This window comes from Calonectris borealis, chromosome 1 (assembly GCF_964195595.1).
Source record: "Calonectris borealis chromosome 1, bCalBor7.hap1.2, whole genome shotgun sequence".
NCBI lineage: Eukaryota > Metazoa > Chordata > Aves > Procellariiformes > Procellariidae > Calonectris > Calonectris borealis.
This window is the reverse complement of record NC_134312.1, coordinates 126,057,964-126,081,075: the sequence shown is the minus strand read 5'-3', so window position 1 is coordinate 126,081,075 and position 23,112 is coordinate 126,057,964.

Below are 23,112 nucleotides of genomic sequence, written 5' to 3'. Positions count from 1 at the left end.
CATCAGAGAGGGTTTGGCACAGGACTAGCCATCTGCGGTACGGCTGCCTGTGCCCTGCGGGCAGCAGCCCATTTGCCGGCGTAGCGAGACTCGTGGGCAGGGAGAAGGTCCGTCATCCTGACAATTAGCACAACCCAGTCAATTGTATGTCGGTCCTTCTGTGGGTTTTGCCCACAATAAGCATATTGTAATGTTTTAAGGTTCTGTTCTCCGCCTGTGGGCGCTCACCAAAATCTGAGGTGCGGGGGCAGCTGAGAACACAACGTTGCTTTAACGTCTACGTGCCCTTAATGGTCTCCGGGGACTGGCGCTGTTCCACATCCACACTGCGTCGGCGCAGCCAGGCTCTGCCAGATGTGCCTGGCGTAACGCGCCCTCGGAACAGCCTGGGCTGCTCTATGGAGCCTGCGCTGGGCGAGGCAACCGAAGCCGTACTCTGAGCAGAGTTGTTACTGGCTATAGGAATTGGTATTGACACCTATGTAACTTTTTCACTCTCAGAGTGAGCTCCAGAATTTTTTTTTAACAGTTTAAAAACTTTTGCGAAATGAAAGGATGTCTGGCATGTTTAGTCAGATATGTCTAGTAATGGTAAAAAGCTAGATGCTTCATTTTTATATTTCTGGGTGGGGTTTTTTTTTCTTAGCTTGCTAAGATGCTAAGATTTTTGCATTTTGTTTAATAACAGTGCTGAATAATGATACTTCCTTGTTCAATTCCCCCCTAAAATCTTTCACATGCTCTTATATCAAAGTGCATAAAAGTTGATATTTTTATTGTGCAGATTCTTTAGAAGAAATGTAGGTTTGGAAATGATTTCTTTGATAATTTTTTCAGCCTTATGAAGTGTTATTTGTAGCTCAGTTTCTCTTTTCTTACTGATTTGTGCTGCCACCTTCATTACCTTTCAGCCTTTCCACACAGGCAGCTTGGCTCTGTGAAAATGCTACCATCTCCCCCATTGGCAGGAGAAGTGTTTAAAAAAGGGTTTTCTGTCCTGCACAAGGCTTCAGATTTCAGCATTTACTGTTCTGCATCAGCACATTGACAGCCTGAAGACTGTTCACAAAATCATGATACCGGTGCCAAAATAGTCAACGGCTTGGGGCTGTCGGCAAATCCCCAGCCCATGAGGAAGGCTGGTTCTTGCCCTGACCTTGCCATTCACCCAAGGCCCTGGAGCAAGGATTTGAACTTGGGTTTCTTCCATTGCAGGGCAGTAGGCTGCTTTGCACATTAGACTAGGCTAGCAGTCTTCATCTTTCTCAAACTTCAAAATCCCTTGATGTTTCCTGTAGTGTATGCAGATTTCTGGGTATAGTGAAGTCAAACTACTTACTATAGACTTAATTTACTTATTGGCTTCTTATGGGTTGTTGGAAAGCAGACCAGTATTCTTCTGTTAAGGGATATCACACAGTGTAGGTTTGAGCCACTCCTCTTGTGTTTTTTGTATGCTGGTGACACCAACCTTCCCATTATACTTTTTAGATCACAAATTCCATCTGGAACCTTAAAAGTCTTTGTCAGTGCAGGTTTTGTTGGTTTTGTTACTTGTTTTTGTCAAAACTGGCATAGTCCCATGAGCAATTTTAGCTTCACTGAATTACTCTTCAGTATAGAAGTGTTTATTAAAAAAATTCCTGAGCAGCAGTAGTTGATGATTGTATGATTGACTACAGTGATGTCTCCTAGCAACTTGACTGAAAAAAGATCATCCCACATTGCTCATTTGTCCAGAGATTTCCAGATTGCTGTGTAAAAACGTGTTTATCTTGATGAGGCTGACTAAACTGTCTCACTTCACCAGTACTCCCTGCACGAAATTTTGTGCCATACTGTTGAAAAGGCTTCTCCAAGAGTGACATTAAAGGTATAAGCCCCATTCGCAGACTCCTGTTTCAGGGGCAAGACATATGCAAAATGCCCTCCCAGGCAGCTGAGTATCGCTACCCCATACCACCAAAACATTCATTTCCCTGTGGCCTGCCCTTTCCCAGCAGCGCTTCTATGCCAGGGCTTGCAAAGGATAAAGAGATCTGTGGGGTTCATTTTGCTGTCAGGGACAGGTTTTGAGAGTCAGGTACAGCCTGTGGACCTTTCATCTGACATCTCCTCTGTGCTGGTGACGATGACAAATGATTGGCTTGCTGATAGTCAACATCATTTTGATAATCCTTTCTTTTAAAGAGATTACTGCTGTTAGTTGTGAACAAATGCTCCCCTTCCATGGGATTCACAAGTGAGATGCTGCAAGACACTACCCTGCTATCCCCCTTCTCCTCATGGCATTCCCCTCTGCTTTCTCAGATAGCCTTCTCAGGCTGCAATGACACTGTATGTCACCATCACAACCACTACCTATGTTGATCTGAGGCTGGCTAACATTCAGCATAGACATGATGGAGGCGTTGCTGGGTGAGAGAGATGGCAGAGATGCTGTTCTTTCCCCCTCCTGAAGAAGGGCGTCCAGCATCGATGGAGAGCTCATCGACGGGACGTGGTCCTGGAGTGCAGGCTGCTGTGGTGCATGCCCTATGGTGGCAGCCACTCTGCCTGGCCTGCTAACTGCATTTGACCATAAAGTAATGCCTCTGAAGTAGATGCTGTCACTGTTTAGAGGTCTTTTTTGCTTCAGCACCAGCCTATGGCAACATGCTCTGCATGACCAAAGCTAATGTGGAAAGAATTGCGCAGCTACGGGTGAGACACGTAACTGCAGGGCTGTGAGACCTGTGCTGGCTGCCCATCGGCCTGAGGTAGCTGTTCTGCTTTACAAACCCCTAAGCTACAAACCTACAAACCCAAGCTGCCATGGACCTCTCTACTTGAGAGATCACTTCTCTCCTTGTGCCATACCCCTGCAATTACAGGTAGCAACATCTTCGCTGGCTTCGGGCTGCAAAGGAGGTTGGGGGAGCACCAAAAGCTTACCAGGTCCATGGAGTTGCCTCTCTCTCTCTTACTCGTGTGGCCTTAATTTTCATTTCTTGGGGACATGGTGTAAAAGCTGCATTTTTTTTACAGGGCTTTGAAGGCAGTATAAAGAAACTGTGCTTTGGGAATGTTCCTGCCATCACTGTCCAGTGCCTGATGCAAATTGTTTTCTTCACTTTGTTATTTAAACTGCTGGCAGGTGACTTAATAGATTTTAATAGAATGCTACAGGGTGGGTTTTGCAAGTCTAATTAAGGGCACTCAGAAATGTTAAAAGGTCTCTTTTAATGCCAAATCTAAAGAAAGTGATACAATCAAATAATGGTCTAGTCTTTTTCTTAACAAAAAAAAATAAAAGAGAGAGAAAAAGAAGAGGAAGAGGCCAGGTCAACTGAAGCAATTACACCAGTAGTAGTACAGAAGTGTTAGAAGTCCTCCAAGGCCCCTGTTTTTGTTCATGTACACATATCTCTGATATCTTTATAACTTCATTGTCTGTATTTGGATCAAGCTAACGCACACTTCTCTGCTTTGACTTGGCCTGCCTTTGTGCTGCAGTTGGTATCAAGACACTCAGCAAACCCATAGCGGGGAGATCATCGAAATGGGGGTGTTGGACCAGTCACGCAATACCAACCACCCTCAAGGGCAACCAGAGATACTGGTCTGCTAAACTGGATCGGCCAGTGCAGGCACTCGCAGTATCTGTGTGAAAGAGTCAGCCTCCAGAGAGGGTTAATCGGAGGCTTGTTGGCCTGCAGCGAGTCAGTGGGGAGGGAGGCGTGCAGGAACGCTGAGGTTATCCCAGCAAACGTATAGGGGTTGTCTAACGTGATAGGTGTTTTCATTCCTTAGGATCTTTGAAATCACCTCTCTCCTCCTTTGGTGGTGTGTATAAGGCTACCTCTACAGGGCAAGTAGGTAAAGTGTCCCCTAAAGCCAAGAGACTTGCAATGTTTTTCATGTAGAAGAAAATGATTTCTGTTATCAGTATGTCTCCCCGTCATTTCCCTTTTAAGGCTCTGTCTGTAACAACAGAGAGTTTAGCCTGCCGTATTTCACCTTAAGAAATCAACAGAGTGGTTGAAGTTGGATTTCTGGCGTTTATTTATTCAGGGATCAACTCCGCTCTGCCCTGGGTATGAGAATACCTCTAAGGTTAGAGTAGCGAGTTCCTGGACCTGCCTCTGGCCTTAAATGATTAAATGTGTTGAACAGTTGACTCTTGCTGTGGTTGAAAAGAACTGATAAAGAACTGGGGAGAGTTACATTTTGCTTTATTTCAGGTATTTTCCATTTAGTCATGTTCCACTTGAACTGAATGCTCTTCGGAACATCTCTTCACAGATTAGGCTTTCTTTTTTATTCTAGCCTATGTCAAGGTAAATTTATAATAAGAGTTTTCTTTTACTTGTGTATAACCTTGAGAAAGATTCTTTCAGCTGGTAGCTTGACTAACCTTACAAAGAACAGAGTTGAGCAATTTTGTCTAATCTCATCATGTCGGAAGAGATGTATTAAGATTGTATTAAGAAATGAAAAGATTAAAAATGCAGTGGTTGTGCACAAGTCCATTCTCATTACATCTTTCCAAGCAACTATTTCAAACTTTTATCTGTTGTTGAGCTTTGTTTCTATCGCTAATAAGCCCAATATGAGACAAATAATGAAATATTGATTTAGCAACTTGAAACTTTTTAAACTGCCATTTTATTCAATGCATCCATAGGCAGCGCAGCAGAATGAAAGTTTTATTGTAGACTGAATGAACCTATTGGTTTGAGCATGACACGACGAAATTGTAACATAGCAATAAAATTGCAGGGCACATTTATGCCATCTGTTTCACAGTGGAAGAACAAAGAACATTTTGGTGATGGCCCCAAACAATAAATTTGGATTTAGAAAAGAAAAACAATTGGAGCTTGTAATGCTAGGAGCAGCCTAGGATGTTACACATCCTCCTTCCCCCACTGTTTCTCCGCTGCAAAGTTCTCCCAAGTGTTTCTTGGTTTAGGCATCCTTAGCTGTTACAGCCTGCTGGGTTAAAGGCTCTAAAAAGCACCTTTAAGTCATAGAACACTGATTCAACAGATATTTGCCTCTTCCTATCTTGTCTATTGTTTTTAGCACCTTTTCATTTTTGGAGTGGGCAGGAAGGAAGGCAGTCAAGTTGCATTGCTCCACCATCAGTCAGCGATAGGAAACAGAGTTAAAAGGTCACGATCTATTAGCAGGAGGCAAGCACAAAACAAAAGTTTTGTTCAATCTTCCATCAAAACAATGTAAAATCTAGTAGCTAAGCCCTGTGCTATCAGAAAACGAGGCAACTAGATTACTGTAAATCATATAGTATAGGCAGGAAAGGTGTTCTCCCAGGGAAATCAGTGATGTAAGATAAGAGGGATCTCTTACTCTGACCACTCTTCAAACACTCAATATTGTGGTCCTTGTATTTTTAAGTATCCTGTGACCTTAAAGAAGGGACTGTAAAATACTGTCCTTGTAGCTTTTGAAATCTGTAGATACAGAATGTGATTAAGATGGATAATAAATCTTTATTTTAATTATTTTTGTTACAAGGTTATAAATGTTATGGTATATCTAAATATATGGTATATCTACCTAGTAAGAAATAAAAAACCATCTTTATTTGGTGGGTGGGATCTCTTGCAGGCAGCTTCTGCACAGTTTCTTACTGTTTCCTCTGCGTCCCCTTTCCCACAACAGTCCTCTGTAACGTACCCGGATGACCTTCTGTAATGGTACCTGTTCAAATTCTGCATATTGACATGCTGGGGGAAGAAAGAAGATGACAAAAGATGTCAGGGTTGTTGAAGCCTCTAGTTTCTGGTCCAGCTACAGCACTATGATCTCCTCGGGGCATCTGTGCACATTCCCAGTGGCAACACCCCTCTCCGGCGCGTCCTCCTCCGTTCAACTACACGTCTCCGGTTCCTCGTCCTGGTTCCTCAGCCTGCCATCACGGGGTGAGTGCACACTTTCCCACAGCCTCCCCCACACTCTGCTGCTTTGTAGAGTCAGACCTTCATAGATAATTGCTCTGAGTGTGCCATCAGCTTCTGTGAAGGAGGTTTTCATCCTTAGCCAGCTGTCTCCGTTAGGCACCTAGTTACCTGCCTGGCACAAATCGGTGCCCATCGGATTTTAAACGAGAGGGATGGAAGCAACTGGGCTTGTTTGTGTTTAAGCCGCAGAAGGCACAGTTTTCATTTTTTATAGTGTTCGCCAGTTTTAAGATGAGAGCTTGAAAAATGCCATTAAAATGAAGAATGGTCGCAAGGTAATAAAGAAACAATCTTCTCGCTTTAAGGACTTGAGCTAAAAGCTAAATGACTGTAGTGGCTCAGATTGTAAAAGCAGTGGGAAATTTAATGAACGGTGACCCCACAGGAAAGTCAATCTGTCTGTTAATGGTTAGTTTTGTCATTTCTTCTGAAAAGTAATAAACTTCTATTATCTAATCTATTGGTTATGGAACCCGGGACCAGGCTCCCATTGAGCTTAACTGTGGCAATCTGTCTCAGCTGAAATTACTGACCTTCCCGGTGTAATAGGTAAACATCCCAAGCAAGAAATAAGTACGCAGGTACTCAGGGCAACAGTTACAGTTGTGGGGAAAGGAAATTGTCATGAACTTGACTGTAAGAGCTCTAAATAGTCTGCAAATTCCCCTAATACTGAGCCAATTCAGCCAGTTAAATTATTTGAGCTGGGCAAAATATAAATAATGAAACTGTGATTAATTAGTAGTGGCTGATGCCCCAGTTCTGTAACAAGCCATTCGTCTGGATGCTGTGGAATATGTATTGCAAATCTCGTAGCAAAGGTGGTAATCAAATAAGAGATAAAAATACGAACTTCTTTGCTTACGTTTAGCTATTAAGAACATGTATTTACTTAACTAGGTAGCGGGAAGAGCACATGTAAAGAGGCACCTTGAAAGCTAGCTAATTTAAAGAAGTGTATTTTAGCCACAGGCTAAAATAATTCAGCTAAAAGTAGTGTATCTGTGCCCTTTGTGGTGCAACAAACCTTTGTAAAGCAGGAAAGCTGCAAACTGTATAGCACCATCCACACAGGCTGCTGCTGTGAGCCCAGGCCTGGGAGAGGCTGGAGAAATCATCTGCTCCTGTCCCCTGCCACAAGGCAGAACCAGCCCTGTCCTATAAAGTTCTTTATTTGGGTTAAAGTTTCAGGTTGGCTTCATTTTAATCTTAGCTGCTTCTTAAATCAGAAGCTGATCCTGTTTGGTTATGCTATGTGACCAGCATGTTGGAGCAGCTTTGCATAGCAGTTTGTCCTGTGAGAATGGGACTGTGCATGGGTGGGATGTGACTTTGGAAGGGGCTGAGCTGACAAAACTCTTCAGGCTTCACCACTCTTCTGGGGTTTTTTCTCCAGTTAAATAGTGGGGATTATCTGGAGTCCAACCTCTACATACGCACATCTCTCACAGTGTACAAATTTAACTGGAGATTTATGAATTGGTTACATACTGCATCTCACACTAAATTGGTATTTTCCTCTTTATGATGCTTTAATAAAAAATGTGTAGCTCTATTTACATATGTGTCTCACAGATAAAATTTCATTAAAGTCTACTCAAGTCTTCATCAATGACATAGACAGTGGGATCAAGCGCACCCTCAGCCAGTTTGCAGATGACACCAAGCTGAGTGGTGCGGTTGACACGCCTGAGGGACGGGATGCCATCCAGAGGGACCTGGACAAGCTCAAGAAGTGGGCCCGTGTGAACCTCATGAGGTTCAACAAGGCCAAGCGCAAGGTCCTGCACCTGGGTCAGGGCAACCCCCAGTATCAATACAGGCTGGGGGATGAAGGGATTGAGAGCAGCCCTGCCGAGAAGGACTTGGGGGTACTGGTGGACAAAAAGCTGGACATGAGCCAGCAATGTGCGCTCGCAGCCCAGAAGGCCAACCGTGTCCTGGGCTGCATCAAAAGCAGCGTGGCCAGCAGGTCGAGGGAGGTGATTCTGCCCCTCTACTCTGCTCTGGTGAGACCCCACCTGGAGTACTGCGTCCAGCTCCGGAGCCCTCAGCACAAGAAAGACATGGACCTGTTGGAGCGGGTCCAGAGGAGGGCCACAAAAATGATCAGGGGGGTGGAACACCTCTCCTATGAGGAAAGGCTGAGAGAGTTGGGGTTGTTCAGCCTGGAGAAGAGAAGACTTCGGGGAGACCTTATTGCAGCCTTTCAGTACTTAAAGGGGGCTTATAAGAAAGCTGGGGACAGACTTTTTAGCAGGGCCTGTTGCGACAGGACAAGGGGGAATGGTTTTAAACTAAAAGAGGGGAGATTTAGACTAGATACAAGGAAGAAATTTTTTATGATGAGGGTGGTGAACCGCTGGCACAGGTTGCCCAGAGAGGTGGCAGATGCCCCATCCCTGGAAACGTTCAACGTCAAGTTGGACGGGGCTCTGAGCAACCTGATCTAGTTGAAGATGTCCCTGCCCGTGGCAGGGGAATTGGACTAGATGACCTTTAAAGGTCCCTTCCAACCCAAACTATTCTATGATTCTATGATTCTGTTTATTTTGGCTTGAAAGTCTATTGGAATTTATGGTCAAATATATAACAAAAAAAACCTTTACATTTAAAAAGTTATAAAGCTTTTTAAGGTTTCCATCTTTTTTTCCCCCTTTTCTCTTTTTTTGTTGCTGGCTGGCATTTAGTTCCATCGGCTGGAAAAATAGCTTTCCCTGATAGTAACGTCCTTTTCCATTAAGCAAATCTTTTTGATGTAAAGGAAATTTTCCAGCCAGCAGTTTGCTATTACTAAAGTACAGTGAAAAGTTCATAAAAAATAGTCTGGAGAAGGCCACTGTTTTCATGAAAAGGAATGAACCTACAAAGGATCATACTGGTCCTCAGGCTGTTCTGGCACAGCAAGGGCCAGCAGCGGGGCAGGGACATTCCCCAGCAGTCCCAGGGCAAAGCTGGGATGGGGACGGTGACCAGGGACCACCGCAGACCCTGGGGACTGCCAGGCATGGCCAGAGACATGGAGCAGCTCCGAGGCCGAGCCAGGGACCTCAGCAGGTGGAGCGGGGGCAGAGGGGTCTGCTCCCTGCCCAGGGCCGAGGCCCCCGATGCTCTTCCTCATCGGCTTTCCCCACTGGAGCCGGCCCTGGGCAGGGGCTGCAGAGCCCCGGGGTACCCCAGCCCTGGCCCAGGCAATGGTTTGATCCCCATAACCAGCAGGATCCTCCTTTCGGTGCCATCTCTTGCCTCTGCCTACTCCGCAGGGGTGCAACAGGGCAGACAGGAGGACGGCAGCCTCCCAGCCCAGCCCCAGTGTGCCCTTTGCTTCTTTGGCACGCCTGCGCACAGCCCTGATGCGCCGCTATTTTTACTCATGCTCTAATCTGCTAAGCATTTTTATCAGAAATATTTTCTCTCTCCCTGGCAGTGTCGTGCGTGTTCAGTGAGCGCGGCCAGCAGCAGCCCCTCGGTGCCCCCTGGTTCGTGCTGCACCGCTTCCGCTGCACCTTTTTCTGAGCAGAGTATCCTGGTGTCTGTTCTGAAGTAAATTTGGAAACTACAGACTTACTAAAGATCTCTTTCAAATACATCTCGTGTAGAAAGATGCCACATCAGACTTCTCTGTGAGTGTACGGTGCCTCTCCGGGCCAGCAGAAAAGCCGCGGGCAGCAGAAGTGCAGAGGTAACAGTGCTCCCTGCCTGTTCGCGGTGTCCAAAGGAAAGACAAAACAGAAATGAGAGTAAATTAATTTTTAATTTTTCATGATGGCAGCACAGCCATTTCTCACAGTGGGGCACAGGATCATTAGAGACTGACCTGTCCTCACCGATGCAGAAGTACTTGCTTCATCCAGGCAATTCTCCAAGCGCAGAGTTTCTCTCCGACCTGCTGAGACTCCCCCCCTCAGTGCTGCCACACTCTCTGTGGCACGAATGACTCTTTGCTTCCCACCGTCTTCACTCCTGCCCTCGGAGGGCAGCAGCGCACCCTCATGAAGAATGACGGCGTAGTGCACGCGTCTAACGTGGTGTGTGCAGGTGACCACGTACACAAGCAACGACTTCACGAACAGTGACTAATCAAACTAGCTACTTCCTCCATTCCACAGAGCTGCCCGATGGTTTACAGCAATTAAATAGCATGATATGTGGGAGAAGCACACATAGTAATGTCTATGCCATGCTAAAAATGTTGACCTTTTTGTGGCTGTGGGCCTGGCACAACCTGCACCCCGGCCCCTGTTGCCACCTGCCCAGGCGGGCACGCTCGGCTGCAGGCTGATCGACCAGTTTGCTCTGGAGGAGTCAGTCCTGCCAGGCCTCCCTGCATCCCTGTAATGTCCTCCCTGCCTTCCTGTCCTCCTCATCTGCTGCTCATCCTGCCGCAAATACTGCAGTCATAGCCTGTACGGTCCTTTATCTCACCTTACTTATTTATCCATTTTAAGCAGTTGCTTGTAAGGAAGTGTTTCCTCCTTCCAACAGCATTAGTCATAGCGTTTCTGATGCGGTTCGTCTCTCATTTACCTGCCAAGATCTGGTTAACGACTCCGTGTTCTCCTTTCTAATAGCTGGTGACCCTGCAAATCACTACCAGAGCCTGGAGCTGGCAAGTAACTTCTGTGTAACGCAAAGCAAAGACAAATCACTCGTCTAGAACTGAATCACTCAGAAGAAAAATATTTCAGCTGCATCTGATAAGACAGCTGCAAAATACACACGGCCTTTTGGAATACAAGACAGAATATGAAATATATGGGAAAAAAACATTTCTGAATGGCATTATCAAAAATGTTTAGCATATGGTTAGCAGTTTCCAGTCAAGTGGAAGATAAACCTTTTATAGACTGCAGTAGGAGCAGTGATATGTACTTTCAAAAAACACATTTGGATCAACGAGGTCAGGAGGCGATACAGAAATTTGTCAGCTAAACAAGGGAGGTTACAGACCTGAGGCCGAGATACAAAATAAGGTATTTAATTGCATAAGGGTCAATGAAAGTAAGGACATGAACCTATAGAATTTTATTCATGTTAGTCCTATTAAAACGACTGATAAACAGGCTACCCCCTGAGGATGAGTCGTAGCATTGAGCGTCCAGTTTAGTTGTCTTACAGAGGGTCTGAGATATGAAAAAACCAAAGTTTTCTTCTGATGATTAGCTGTCCTAGATTGGATAGCAGCACAGGGTCATATTAGCTTCTGTGAGATGAAAAAAATTTAATGCATACTGATTATATGTTACTGTTACAAGCAAAACAGCAACACTTTAAAAGAGTAAATGCTCTTTCTATAAATACTATGCATATAATGTAGAATGAAATTCTCAGTTCAAGAGCCTGATCCGTTTTTTATGAAGGCAGGGAAGTGCAATAGATGTTGCTCTATTGCCCTCTCGTGGGGCGAGCCTGGAAACAGCAGCCAAGGGGCGGGAGCCGCCAGCTCCCCTCCCTCAGAGCCGGGGGCTGTCACCGGCCCGAGCGGGGCCGGCGCTGCCCTGCCCGAGAGAAAGTGTTGAGACACCTGCGCGTGGTAAATATTTAGCCACATAAATCCATTTCCCCCTAAATCTTCTGTTTCTGCAGGTCTGTAGAAAACAGCTCCGAGGCTAGGTCCCTACTGGAATTGCAAAGATTGTCCCCAAACATCTAAATACGGTACAACTCCTCTTCCCAATTCTCTTTCTGTGGGACTTTACGTAGCAATCAATAACTAAAAAGCAGGAGGATGAACAACGTTATTTCGTGGCACAGTGTATGGATAAAGCACGTGCCAGAAGTGAAGAGAGCATGCTAGGGATGAAAGTCTACGCGCAGATCCATTTTGCCTTACTGTGAATGATGCCATCTATCACACAGATTGCTGCAATTGCCTCCCACGTTGTTATATCTCATCTCTATTCTGTGCTCTTCTTCTGGGAATTTTAAAGCGGCGTTTTCCTGTCTAGCCAAGGCGCTTTTGTCACCCACACTGAGAGAGCTGTCTGAGTACTTCATGGTCTCTGAAATATTTATCCTCTCGCTTTTCTTGTCAGGTAAGGAAATTCTCCATTTTGCAGATGACAAAGTGAGGCACACAGATTAATTCTGAGATCCAAAAAGAGATTTATGCATGCAAAGTGGTGCTTAGGCAGAATTTAAGAGTCTATATCCAAAATGTACATTGTGAAAATCCCCGTTGAAGGGCTGGAGGTGTCTGCTGGCATGCAGGAACCTGGCAGGGAGTTCCCTTCTCTGCCTGAGGGAAAGGAAAAGTGACAGCGGTTCAACTCCTTGTTACGAGCCATTTATTTCTCTACATGAAATAGAAGTTCCTAAATAAAACTGCATTCAGCTAGGACTTCACATGCGGCCTGTGCTGCTAGTAGTCATGTTGGGGTGGAGGAGGAGGCACAGCCTGCAAAGCTCCCAGGGGGAAGGAATCAAGACAAGGTCTTGTCCCACCCTGCTGTGACTAGCTGAGGGAAACACTGCCTCCCTTGTTTTATGAACATGGGACACATCCCCAGAGAAAGTCTTCCCCGAGAGCCTCTTGCAGTGTCAACAGGCATGCTATACATGGTCTTGGCTTCGCTGAGGTGACCAGCTAGGTGTATGCTTAATTTGTGAGGCTCTTTGGGGCCTGACCTGCTGTTCAGAATTCATTTCACAAGCCTGGAGTTCAATTAAGATGACTTTATCACAAAACATGACGCCCTACTTTCTGTCCAATAACCTAGAGCACTGCTCCAGGAAACATAAAACCTGCATCCTAGGCTCTTTGAATCCCATGAAAATTTGAGCCTCCACCTCCCTGAGCTTAGAAAAATGTCCTAAACATCAGACACTGCATATTTGGGGTAGGAATATTCCCCATTACTCTTGGGCCATCGTACATCTGAGAATGGAAGGACCACAGCACCAGCAGAGAGCAGCCACGACCCATGCGCTTCCTGAGGGCAAGGCTCTGGCTCCTACCCTAGAGCATTTTCTCTGTTTTATGAGCACTATCTTTCAATTTTCTTAGCAGCTCGAGGAACCACAGAGCACCCCTCCCCGAGCTAAGTGCTTACACCCAGGGCTACTCATCCAGTCCCCCGTGGAGACCCCTGCCTTCCGCTCTCACAAATTCAGCACTTTTGACTACAGAGCAGCCTGAGTTCAATAAGAGAGGTGAGGATCGCCTCTGTACAAAATGCCACATGAACTGGCAGCTAACATCTGTTCCTGTAATGCAGAGCCATTGGTTCAAATGTCTGCAAGGGTGATGCTCCTTTGGGATTTAGCTCTCGCCTCCTGGGCACCTTTCGTAATCTCTGGCTATGGAAGAGAGCAGACAAGAGTGCTTTCAGGGCTTTGAATCCCTGTTTCTCTAGGGAAAAATCAAAGACAAGGTTTCAGACACACAGCTATCTCTGTGTTTCTGATTGACTAGTTTACAACTCGCCTGTGCTCAGGGATGTGGCTTTTGGGCATTCCCACTTGGATGCCTGATTTTCCTTTCTTCGACAGAGAGTGACTGTCAGCCCGCTATGTCACTCTTGCAGATGGCAGTGGCAGGACAGATGCTGACAACAGAGATGCCACCTCCTGTACATCGCAACTCCTACAGCCCGTTGCTGAACGCCTGCTAAAGTGCTCTTGACTGTTGGAAGCAAAGAGCTGTGCTAGACAGACTGCTTTATTTTCTTTCTTGCATTTATGACAAAGAGTGATTTTAGAGCCCATCTCCCCTAACATGTTCTGTGTGAAAAGGGTTACTTATGTTGCTTACTAACAGCACTTAAATTTAGGCAAGAAATTTATACATCTAAATTAGGAGACTAGCCCGCCTCATTTCCCTTGTACAGTGTGTGGAGAAAGAAATCTCACTCAGAAGCTTTTCAAAGCTGGAACTAAAGGTCAGGGGCTGTTTTAAAGTCATCAGCAATGAGTTACGTTAAAATGCAATGCAACATCTGGATTTTCTGATTTGTCCTCTAAAGGACTCTCTCCCACATAGCTGTAAGACTAGGCACATATAAGACTAGGCACCTCCTTCCATTAAGTAATGTGTCTCCTAAATGTGGCTGTGTGAGGAGGAATAGTATTAGCACTTCTCTGCTTGATAATGCAGCTCCGCAGTAAAGGAAAATGTTACATTAGATCCTTTTTTTCTGTAGACTGCAGATACCTTCTTTTGAATCCTCATTCAGCAAATCACTTGGGAATTGATTCAAAGCCCACCCAAAGAAGATCACATGTCTTTAAGCAGATGTTTAAGGGCACCTCTATTCAGCAAAGCACACAAATGTGTGTTTAAATCCCACTGAAGGCCAATTTCCCCCATAAGTGCATCATTGAACTGGGATTTTGAAATACATCACTACCTCTGTTTGAAATTTTTCTTCACTTTGGAGCTCTACTGTTTCAGAAAGAAAAGCCATATGGAACTAATCATGCACATTTTGTCTAGCAGATAGGCATTATAGCAGATTGTGTTTTCCCTTCAAGTGATTGTCCATATGAGCACGCAAACTGTGGTGTGCATATATCCAAACATGCAAGACAAGATTTTTAGCCCTAACAACATCCATACTGATGTACCTCCTGCTTAGTCGCATAATAATTATAAGAGATGAGCACACTCATCACTGTCTATCTACCAGCCAAATGGGGCTTCCTTTTCTTTTTTTTTTTTGTCCTGCCCTCACACAGACCTCACTCTTTTTTGAGCTTGTTTTCATCCTTACTTTCTTTCATTTAACAATTGGACTTTTTTCCTTGTCTGTGGGCTCCTCAGAAAGACACAGTAGAGTTCAGATTACAGGAGATTGCCCTTTCTGGCAGATATGCTATATACGACTTTGACTCAGAGAAAAGTATGTTCCTGGGAAGTATATGATTTCCTGAAACTTCAGCACTGGCTTACAGAGAAACAAGAGGGGCCCAACACTGCAGAATTTCCACCAACCGTAACTCCAGGGCTAGAAAGGAGGCATCAATCACTTGCAAAGCAGCCCAGGAAAGTGGCTTCTCCATCACTATTGACACCTTCATGGTATGAGATCTCCCTTTTATTTTTGGAGCATATAAAGAGGTTTAAGTGAGCTCCCTTTCCTTATGAGTGCCTCCAAACTGGCACGGCTGGTTTCTAGCGTATAATGAAAATGAAAGGGAAGAGAAAATACGCGGCTTCTCTTTCACCCACCAAAGCATCTCCTTCTCTGGATTTCAGTGCACTTCTCAGGCACTTTCTTAGCCCTGAGACTTATCAAGGCACTGAATGAGGACTTTATATCTCTCAAGAGAATCTAGATTATTCTTTTTTAAAGTTTTTTTCAAAACCACCAGTTCTATTCTCAATTCCTCCTGCCTGTCAGAACAAGACCTGGCTGTGAGATAGCTGAAAGGGATTTTACCAAAGGGACTCTTTCATAGTCCCACACGTGGCTCTGAGGTGCCAGTCAGATAGGCAAATTTGGGTGCTTCCCTTAGGCCAGGCTCTTTCCCAGAGCCTCTCCAGCCCCTGGAAGACCATACAGACTGCTCCTCATGCCCAGGCTATCTCCCTCCAGCTCCCTCCAAATCTTGCACCAATGGCCAAAAAACCCCCTAAATGTACTGGGATGAGTCTCAAGTTCCTTTGAGATGGTTTATGGCGTGGTGGCTGGGTGATACATACCTTCCTCTTCCCCACACGGTCCTTCTAGCAGTATCTCCTTTTGCAGCCTGCTTGGTAGACAGCGTGGGTAGACTGTTGAGGTCACATTTTCTTATCACCCAAGCCAGAGCAGACCCTGCAAGTGCACATTCTCACTTAGGGCCATCTTCCTACAACAGACCTTCTTATTATTTCCCTGCCTTGGTAGGAATGGGTTTCTTTGCAGCTTTATCCAAGGTACAGAGTTATAGAAGTTCCTTGGCTCTTATGAGATGAAATAGTAGGTCCCTCTCAGATTGTCCTGTGCTAGGACTCAGGTATGATGTAACATTCATTTTATATCCATGTGCACTATTTCAAGTGGATCAATCAGTCAATGCAAACATGGTGGAAACAGTCGTCTTGATCTGGAGGACCTTGTGCAGCACCTAAGTCGAAAAGTGAGCCAGTGATAGCAGCACTCTGCATCTGAAATTGGTTTTCTTTAAATTCACTTTATCCTGGACTTGTAAGTAACAGCAGGAGACTTGGAAAAGACTCAGATGTCCAATAATTCTTGTATAGGGAGTCTGGAGAGAGAGAGAATACAGCAAGTAAAAGATTGTACATAGCAAACATTTTTATTTAGAATTACCAAGTCCGGAGTTCTTTTCACCCTTTATAGACACCTCTTCTTCATCTAAATGACAGCAGTTCTTGATGATCTGTCTCAAGGTAGAGCTCTTAATCCTTTCCTTATGCAAGCTGTCACCTTCATGAGTATTTTACACTTGATGCCATGGTCACAGCCATTCAATGCTTTGCTTCTTCAGTTTTGGTAAAATGTATGCATAGGTATTGCCAAGAGAAACGCAGCAGGCAGTGGAGGATCTTCTCAAGAGCCTGGAGATCTTCAGTCCCAGAAAAGATGGGACTCTGACTGGTGCAAGAAGTCAAAGGCTACCGTTTGATCTGTAGAAATACCTAGAACCACTAAGCATAAGCAACAGTGCACACTATGTTTATCTTCTAGTGTGGTCAGCTCAGAAGCCACTCATCCTCCATGACAGCATATCAATACAGTCTTGAGATATCAAGATTCAGCTAGACATCACTGCTGCTGGAGGCCACTCGTACCTTCATATTCTACATAATAGCTTTGGAGGCATATTGAAGGATACAGTCTTCTTTCTCCTCACACTATCAATCTTCATTATCAATCCCTTTCAACAACTAATTAGCCAGGTATCTTTCTACTTCGGAATCAAGCATTTCAGAGGCTGAGGTGTTGGACAATGCAGCTCATGGAGGCAAACTGCAATCTGGTTTCTTTGGTGCTACTTATTCACTTTCCTCGTCACTTTTCTGGACACTCTTCTCACCAGTTTCAACTTCTGCAGCAACTGGCTTCTCTTCTAGCATAAGGGCTAGACAACCAGCCCCCCTCACCTCAGAAAGAACAGAATTCACATCAATGACTTTTCCCTCGGAAAATGGATTCCCTTTGGATTACCTACCAGCAGTGGTAGGTACTCAGTGTCAACCACTTTTGACAGTCGCCTGCCTGACTGTATTCCCTCTTGTAGTAGCATGAACTTTTAAGTGGCTGGAGGACGTATGCTTTCAAAACAAAACTCTGACTGAGGCAATCTGTAACAGATGCCTCAAGGCTTGAATATAGCGTAAGGATTTGTTCACTCTTATAAATTTGAGCTTCCTGTCCACCAAAGAGCCACCACAAGTTCTCTAGAGACGTGGGCTGTCTGGAAAGTGTGCCAGCCCTTCCTTTCATATCCAAGCAATGATGGACAATGCTAATTCTACAAGCAAGAAGGGAAGTACAAGGACATGTTGCCTTTGTTGAGAAGCAGCAAAGCTCTGTATCTGGGACATGATGTTCCTGTCCAGTTTTCCTCTACCACTCAAATTACAGGTCGTGTTACCATTCCTACAGACAGTCCAAGTCAGTACAAACAATTCAAGACAGTATCTTCCAAAATTTTCTGTGATCAGGGATGCCCCGTGATCAATTTTCTTATCACTTGGAAAGGTAGAAAGTCCCAGACTTTCAGTAAAGGGATGTGGGAAGAGTGGCTTCATCTAAACCTCACGTGCCTGCATCTCACAGCACCGTGGCTGGAAAACTCTTGGGGTGAAAGCGTGACTGACCTTGACTAGGATGAAACCTCTTTATAAAGAACACAGAGTCTACTAGATCTGAATGAAGACCAGTGGACTGGGTTTTTGACACTAAATATAAATGTGCCTGTGACACGTAGGGGGATTCTTTAAACATGATCCTATAGTACTTACTGAAACTTAAGAACACAGAGCTCTTCATCAGTTCATTGAAAGTGCATCTGACAGCTGTAGCCACCTTGCCCTTTCTCACAGAAAAGTGCTTTATTTTTCCAACCAACTGTTATGTGTCTTCAGAGTTTCTCTGCCAGTCAGGCATCTGCTCTCTGACTAGGACCTAAATTTGGTTCTTGCAATGATAGCGGGCCATACAGTTGAACTCAGCATGTCCGGTATCCGCCCTTACCTTTCTCTCTTGTCACTTTAGATAGAAAAGTTGGAGAGATTCAGACTCTCATGACTGCTACATGACTGTTACTCCCAGTATAAGCTTTTCTACGGCATGACATTTCATTTCTGATATATCCAAAGTTCTTTATCAAACTGGTTCTCATTCCTACCTAATTCAAAAAGATCATCCTTCTCTGGTTGAGACTAAAATAGTCTTTATCAGCAACAGGGGCAGCACAACACAGACTAGTTGTTAAACATGATTTTTTGTTGTATTCAAACAGGATACAGCCCTTCTCCAGTTCTTTATCTCCAATACAGACAGATCATACGATAATTGCAGTAGCAAGCAGCTTGTATTTGAGATGATCCAAATGTAACACCAGTAGAATATATAACACATTTTTTAAAGTAGCATGTAAGTACCCCTGTTATCATTCATGTGGTGAGTACTGGGTTCGTCTAGAGTCGGATCTTATTCTGATTTAAAGACAAATGGCAGGTTGTTGAATTGGGTAAATCAGATGCCAATAAAGATCAAATAGTGAAGTTCAGCACCCCATAAAGCACACTACGTTCGTTCTCTTTAACAGTGATGGGTATTGGTCTAACTCAAATTGCAGTGTCTCTCATTGTGTTATTCTTGTTCATGTTACACCACTGGAGCTACAAGGCAAACTCGTCCCAGCTCTTCTCTCTTAACGCTTCTTAGCATGAGGCATTCTGACCATTTTATTAGCAGTTGTTTGGACTCTGTAAAGATGACACGTTCATCCCAGATCTTGCAAATAAACCTATGCATTATATCATGACACCAGCTAATTTACACACATATAAACACACCTAGTACAGATAGATATGTAGGTATATTATTTTCTACTGAAAAGTTATATTTTAAATATTTTTAAGAATATTTAACAGTGTTTTGGGAGGTGAATATTTTAATCTCTGTAAGCGTAAAGATTTGCATTAATCCTTGTCTGTAAATGAAAAGGAGAGAGAAAAGCCAAGAGTAACACAGGCAAAATTTCTCAAATGTGTCCTAAAATACTCTTCTATGAATTAAGCTTCTCTGTGTTTAAAGTTGTATATCTCGGCACTCTCCAGTTCTCTAGCCCAGTATAGTGGATATATATTCTGGGAGACTCCAAAGCTCTTCGTTCCATTAGTATTTTAGCTCTGATTGCATTGCATTGATCCTACCACAAATACTTGTCCAATATGGAATATCGAATGCCAGGAGAAGGTAATGTTGAGGAACTTAAATTTCCCACATGGGAGATGGAGATGAAGGGAAAGGGTTGGAATTTATGGCAGGGTGAAAATTTGAAACATTTTTGTAATGGCTATGGTTTGGATTAGACAGATGACTGTAGTGTCAAATGGGCTTCCAGCAGAGTGAGATGGAGAAGTTAAATTTTTTTTTAGAGCTATAGTTTATCATATAGCTGTACTTGTGAGTGGGTGTATAACTATTTCCTTAATACATATGTAAGAGAATGAAACGGGTATGTTATCAACATTGTAAACAAACATTCATATTTTACAGTCCCAGCTGGGCCTGAATGAATATTTTATGGACTGAAAAGGCCGTTTGGGTTCACCTGGCACAATTCACATGGCAGATAATTTGGAGCTGGCCTCAATTTGAGCTGTAGGGGCTAGAGGCGAGTGAGAAAGGAATTGAAGGTGTGTGTGCTTCCTTCTATGCTGCAATGCTTGGCCTTGAAAACTCTCACTGAAGCTGCCAATTTTATATAAAGTACTTAAAAATTAATGGACACAATGACTCAAACTCATTTATTCTTCCAGCAGGTCAGTGCTGCAAAGACCGTACTATAGGTATGTTTAGTCCCTAATTCTGGCCAGTGATAAAGGTGAATAGATTTACTTCACCAGGAATAGGCAGCAATGATAATGCTTGCCCTTGCTTCATAAGGTCGCACAGTCAAAGCTAAGTAAACTCAAAGGGGAGTAAACAGTCCTTTGAGAGAGAGCAACTATTGATCCAAATCTGACTCAGCTCTATTAATCAAGTTACGAAAAGTGTCTGAAAGCAAATCACATTTCATTTTTCAGTGGCATAAAATACTGAGGAGGTTGGGTTGATTTGCAATATTTTCATTGTTTGGCCACTTCAGTGAGAAATCAATCATTTGAAAAACATGAGTGGGTAGAAACTCTCAACTAGCTTTCGATTAAAAGAGAATAGGAATATAGCAAAAATCTTCTTTTCTATTTTTCAGGTGGGTTATGTTATATATTTTATACTGCTGTTTGATTTGATCATTCTTGACAACTTTCCACATATGATGCAGAATTCTCCATCTGGAAGAAATATTAATTCATCTCCCTTATACAGAACAAAAAGAACGATGACGGTTGGGCTTATGCCTGTGAGCAGAAAAACTGTGTTGCACTCTCTGAGGATGTGAAAAGAACAATGTCTAAAGGAATTAATCTGGAGTGGTTAAATAATTATAAAAGATGTGAGTATTATGAGTTTATCTTCGTTCTTATGTTTACCTTTTTCTGATTTTCCAAACTGTTTGTTGCTTGTGGTTATTCAGAACACCAGAAATTTTAAAAGGCCAGTGTGTGTGTGTGTGTGTTTGACAAACATAATAAATAAAATTTTATTTATAGTTCTAATTCTCAATCTTTGCATTCCTTGCAATAAGCAAATAAAACATAGCTTGCAAATAAGTGTGACATACCATTCTTTGGTTGCTTCAGTCATTACTCAATGAGGTTACGAAGCTTAAATATGCAACTGAAAGTGGTAGATTTATTTATCTTATTTGAAAAAGCTCAATACCAAAGTCCAGAGGCATTCAAATAAGTCCTAGTTTGACTTGTAAAAATAAAATTTCACTTTTATATGTCAATAATATTTCACTTTTAATTTAGAGATATCATTGTTCTTTATCATGGGAAATTAAAATATAATTAAATCAGAGCAAGATTTCAGAATATTTTTCACCTGAGCAGCTCTTCTCTTTATGATGAAAAATACGTCCTACTCTCCCTACTCTATATCTGAGAAATTGCCACAGCCACTGAAGGCACACAGTAGATCATTAGCTAAGGCAAGAACTGAGATGAGTTTCTCTGATTTGTGAATCTGTATCCTAGCCACCTGATTAGGTAACTTTTATTCCAGCAGCAAATATTCAATCTTTATTATGTGCACTGCAGTACAATCTGGGAAGCTACAAGCAGGGGTCTGAAACCGACTGTTTTAGGCACTCTGAAAACAAATCAAAAATACAGTATAGCAGGGAAAAATGGTAGATGTGCACAGCAGTGAACAGCAGCATATTTTTTTCCGAGGGCATTTTTCTTTGTTTTTCTGCATATCCTGGCCAATATTACAGCCTTACGACGAATTTGACAGCCTTCTTTCCATTCTTTGGCCAACTGATGATGAAATAAGATTTCTGAAGTAAACGGCACCCACACCAAAGTTGCCATTCATACCCAATATGCAGCAGAGCCGCAAGTGCCCACTTCCTCCTTGTCTAAACAAAATCAGTAATGACTGCAAAGGTAAACATCATTCAATTACGGTATGAAGCTAAAGTCTTTTTCTGATGTCACATTTAAAGAGAATGGTCTCAAACATCACTTACGAGACTCAGGAAATATTAACTAGCAGCCCTCCGCGGGCTCAGATCAGCAGGGGCTATCAGACACTTAGAGTGAAAAGAGTGCATGCAGGTCTGATATAACTTTTTGCAAGCTTTTGTTGTGTCTATGATAGATAAGAGAGTAATAACCTCCTGGCCAACCTTATCTGCCAGGACCGGCACCTTTCGTGATGGAAACTAAATTTAAGTTATTCTTAGTGTCTGACATGATAAGCATTGCAGGGACCTTTGGTAGCGGATGTCCCTACACTTTACGAACGCTCACAGCTCTGAAGAGCAGAAAAGCCAGGTGAAGCAGCAGTGCAAGTGGTGCGGCTCCAAGGAAAGGAAAGTGAAGATTGGGCAGCATCTCAGGTGCCCGGGAGAACTGAAATCTTGTGGGCAGAAGGGCAGCCAAACTGAGCATGACCCCAGCCAGAGCCTGACAGCACTATAAATAGACACCATAAGGGTCATTTAAAATACATTTTTTTTCCCTGACTTGAGATTTATAGATAGGAAGAAATCTGGAAAACAACTGGACTTGTCAAATGAGCCTCAGGTGAGGATTCACTTTGAGCCTAATTATTACATTAGACTGCTGCAATAGAATCATAGGCTCATAGAATCATTTAGGTTGGAAAAGACCTCTAAGATCATGGAGTCCAACTGCAAACCTAACACTGCCAAGTCCACCACTAAACCATGTCCCTAAGCACCACATCTACACGTCTTTTAAAATACCTCCAGGGAAGGTGCCTCAACCGCTTCCCTGGGCAGTCTGTTCCAGTGCTTGATAACTCTTTCGGTGAAGAAATTTTTCCTAATATCCAATCTAAACCTCCCCTAGCACAACTTAAGGCCATTTCCTCTCGTCTTATCGCTAGTTACTTGGAGAAGAGACCGACACCCACTGTCCTGGTTTTGGCTGGGATAGAGTTAATTTTCTTCATAGTAGGTAGTATGGAGCTGTGTTTTGGATTTGTGCTGAAAACAGTGTTGATGATAACACAGGGATGTTTTTGTTATTGCTGAGCAGTGCTTACACAGAGTCAAGGCCTTTTCTGCTCCTCACCCCACCCCACCAGCGAGGAGGCTGGGGGTGCACAAGGAGTTGGGAGGGGACACAGCCGGGACAGCTGACCCCAACTGACCACAGGGATATTCCATACCATATGACGTCATGCTTAGCATATAAAGCTGGGGGAAGACAAAGGAAGGGGGGACATTCAGAGTGATGCCGTTTGTCTTCCCAAGTAACCATTACTGCTTTCCTGGAGATGGCTGAACCCCTGCCTGCTGATGGGAAGCAGTGAATTAATTCCTTGTTTTGCTTTGCTTGTGCGCGCGGCTTTTGCTTTCCCTATTAAACTGCCTTTATCTCAAC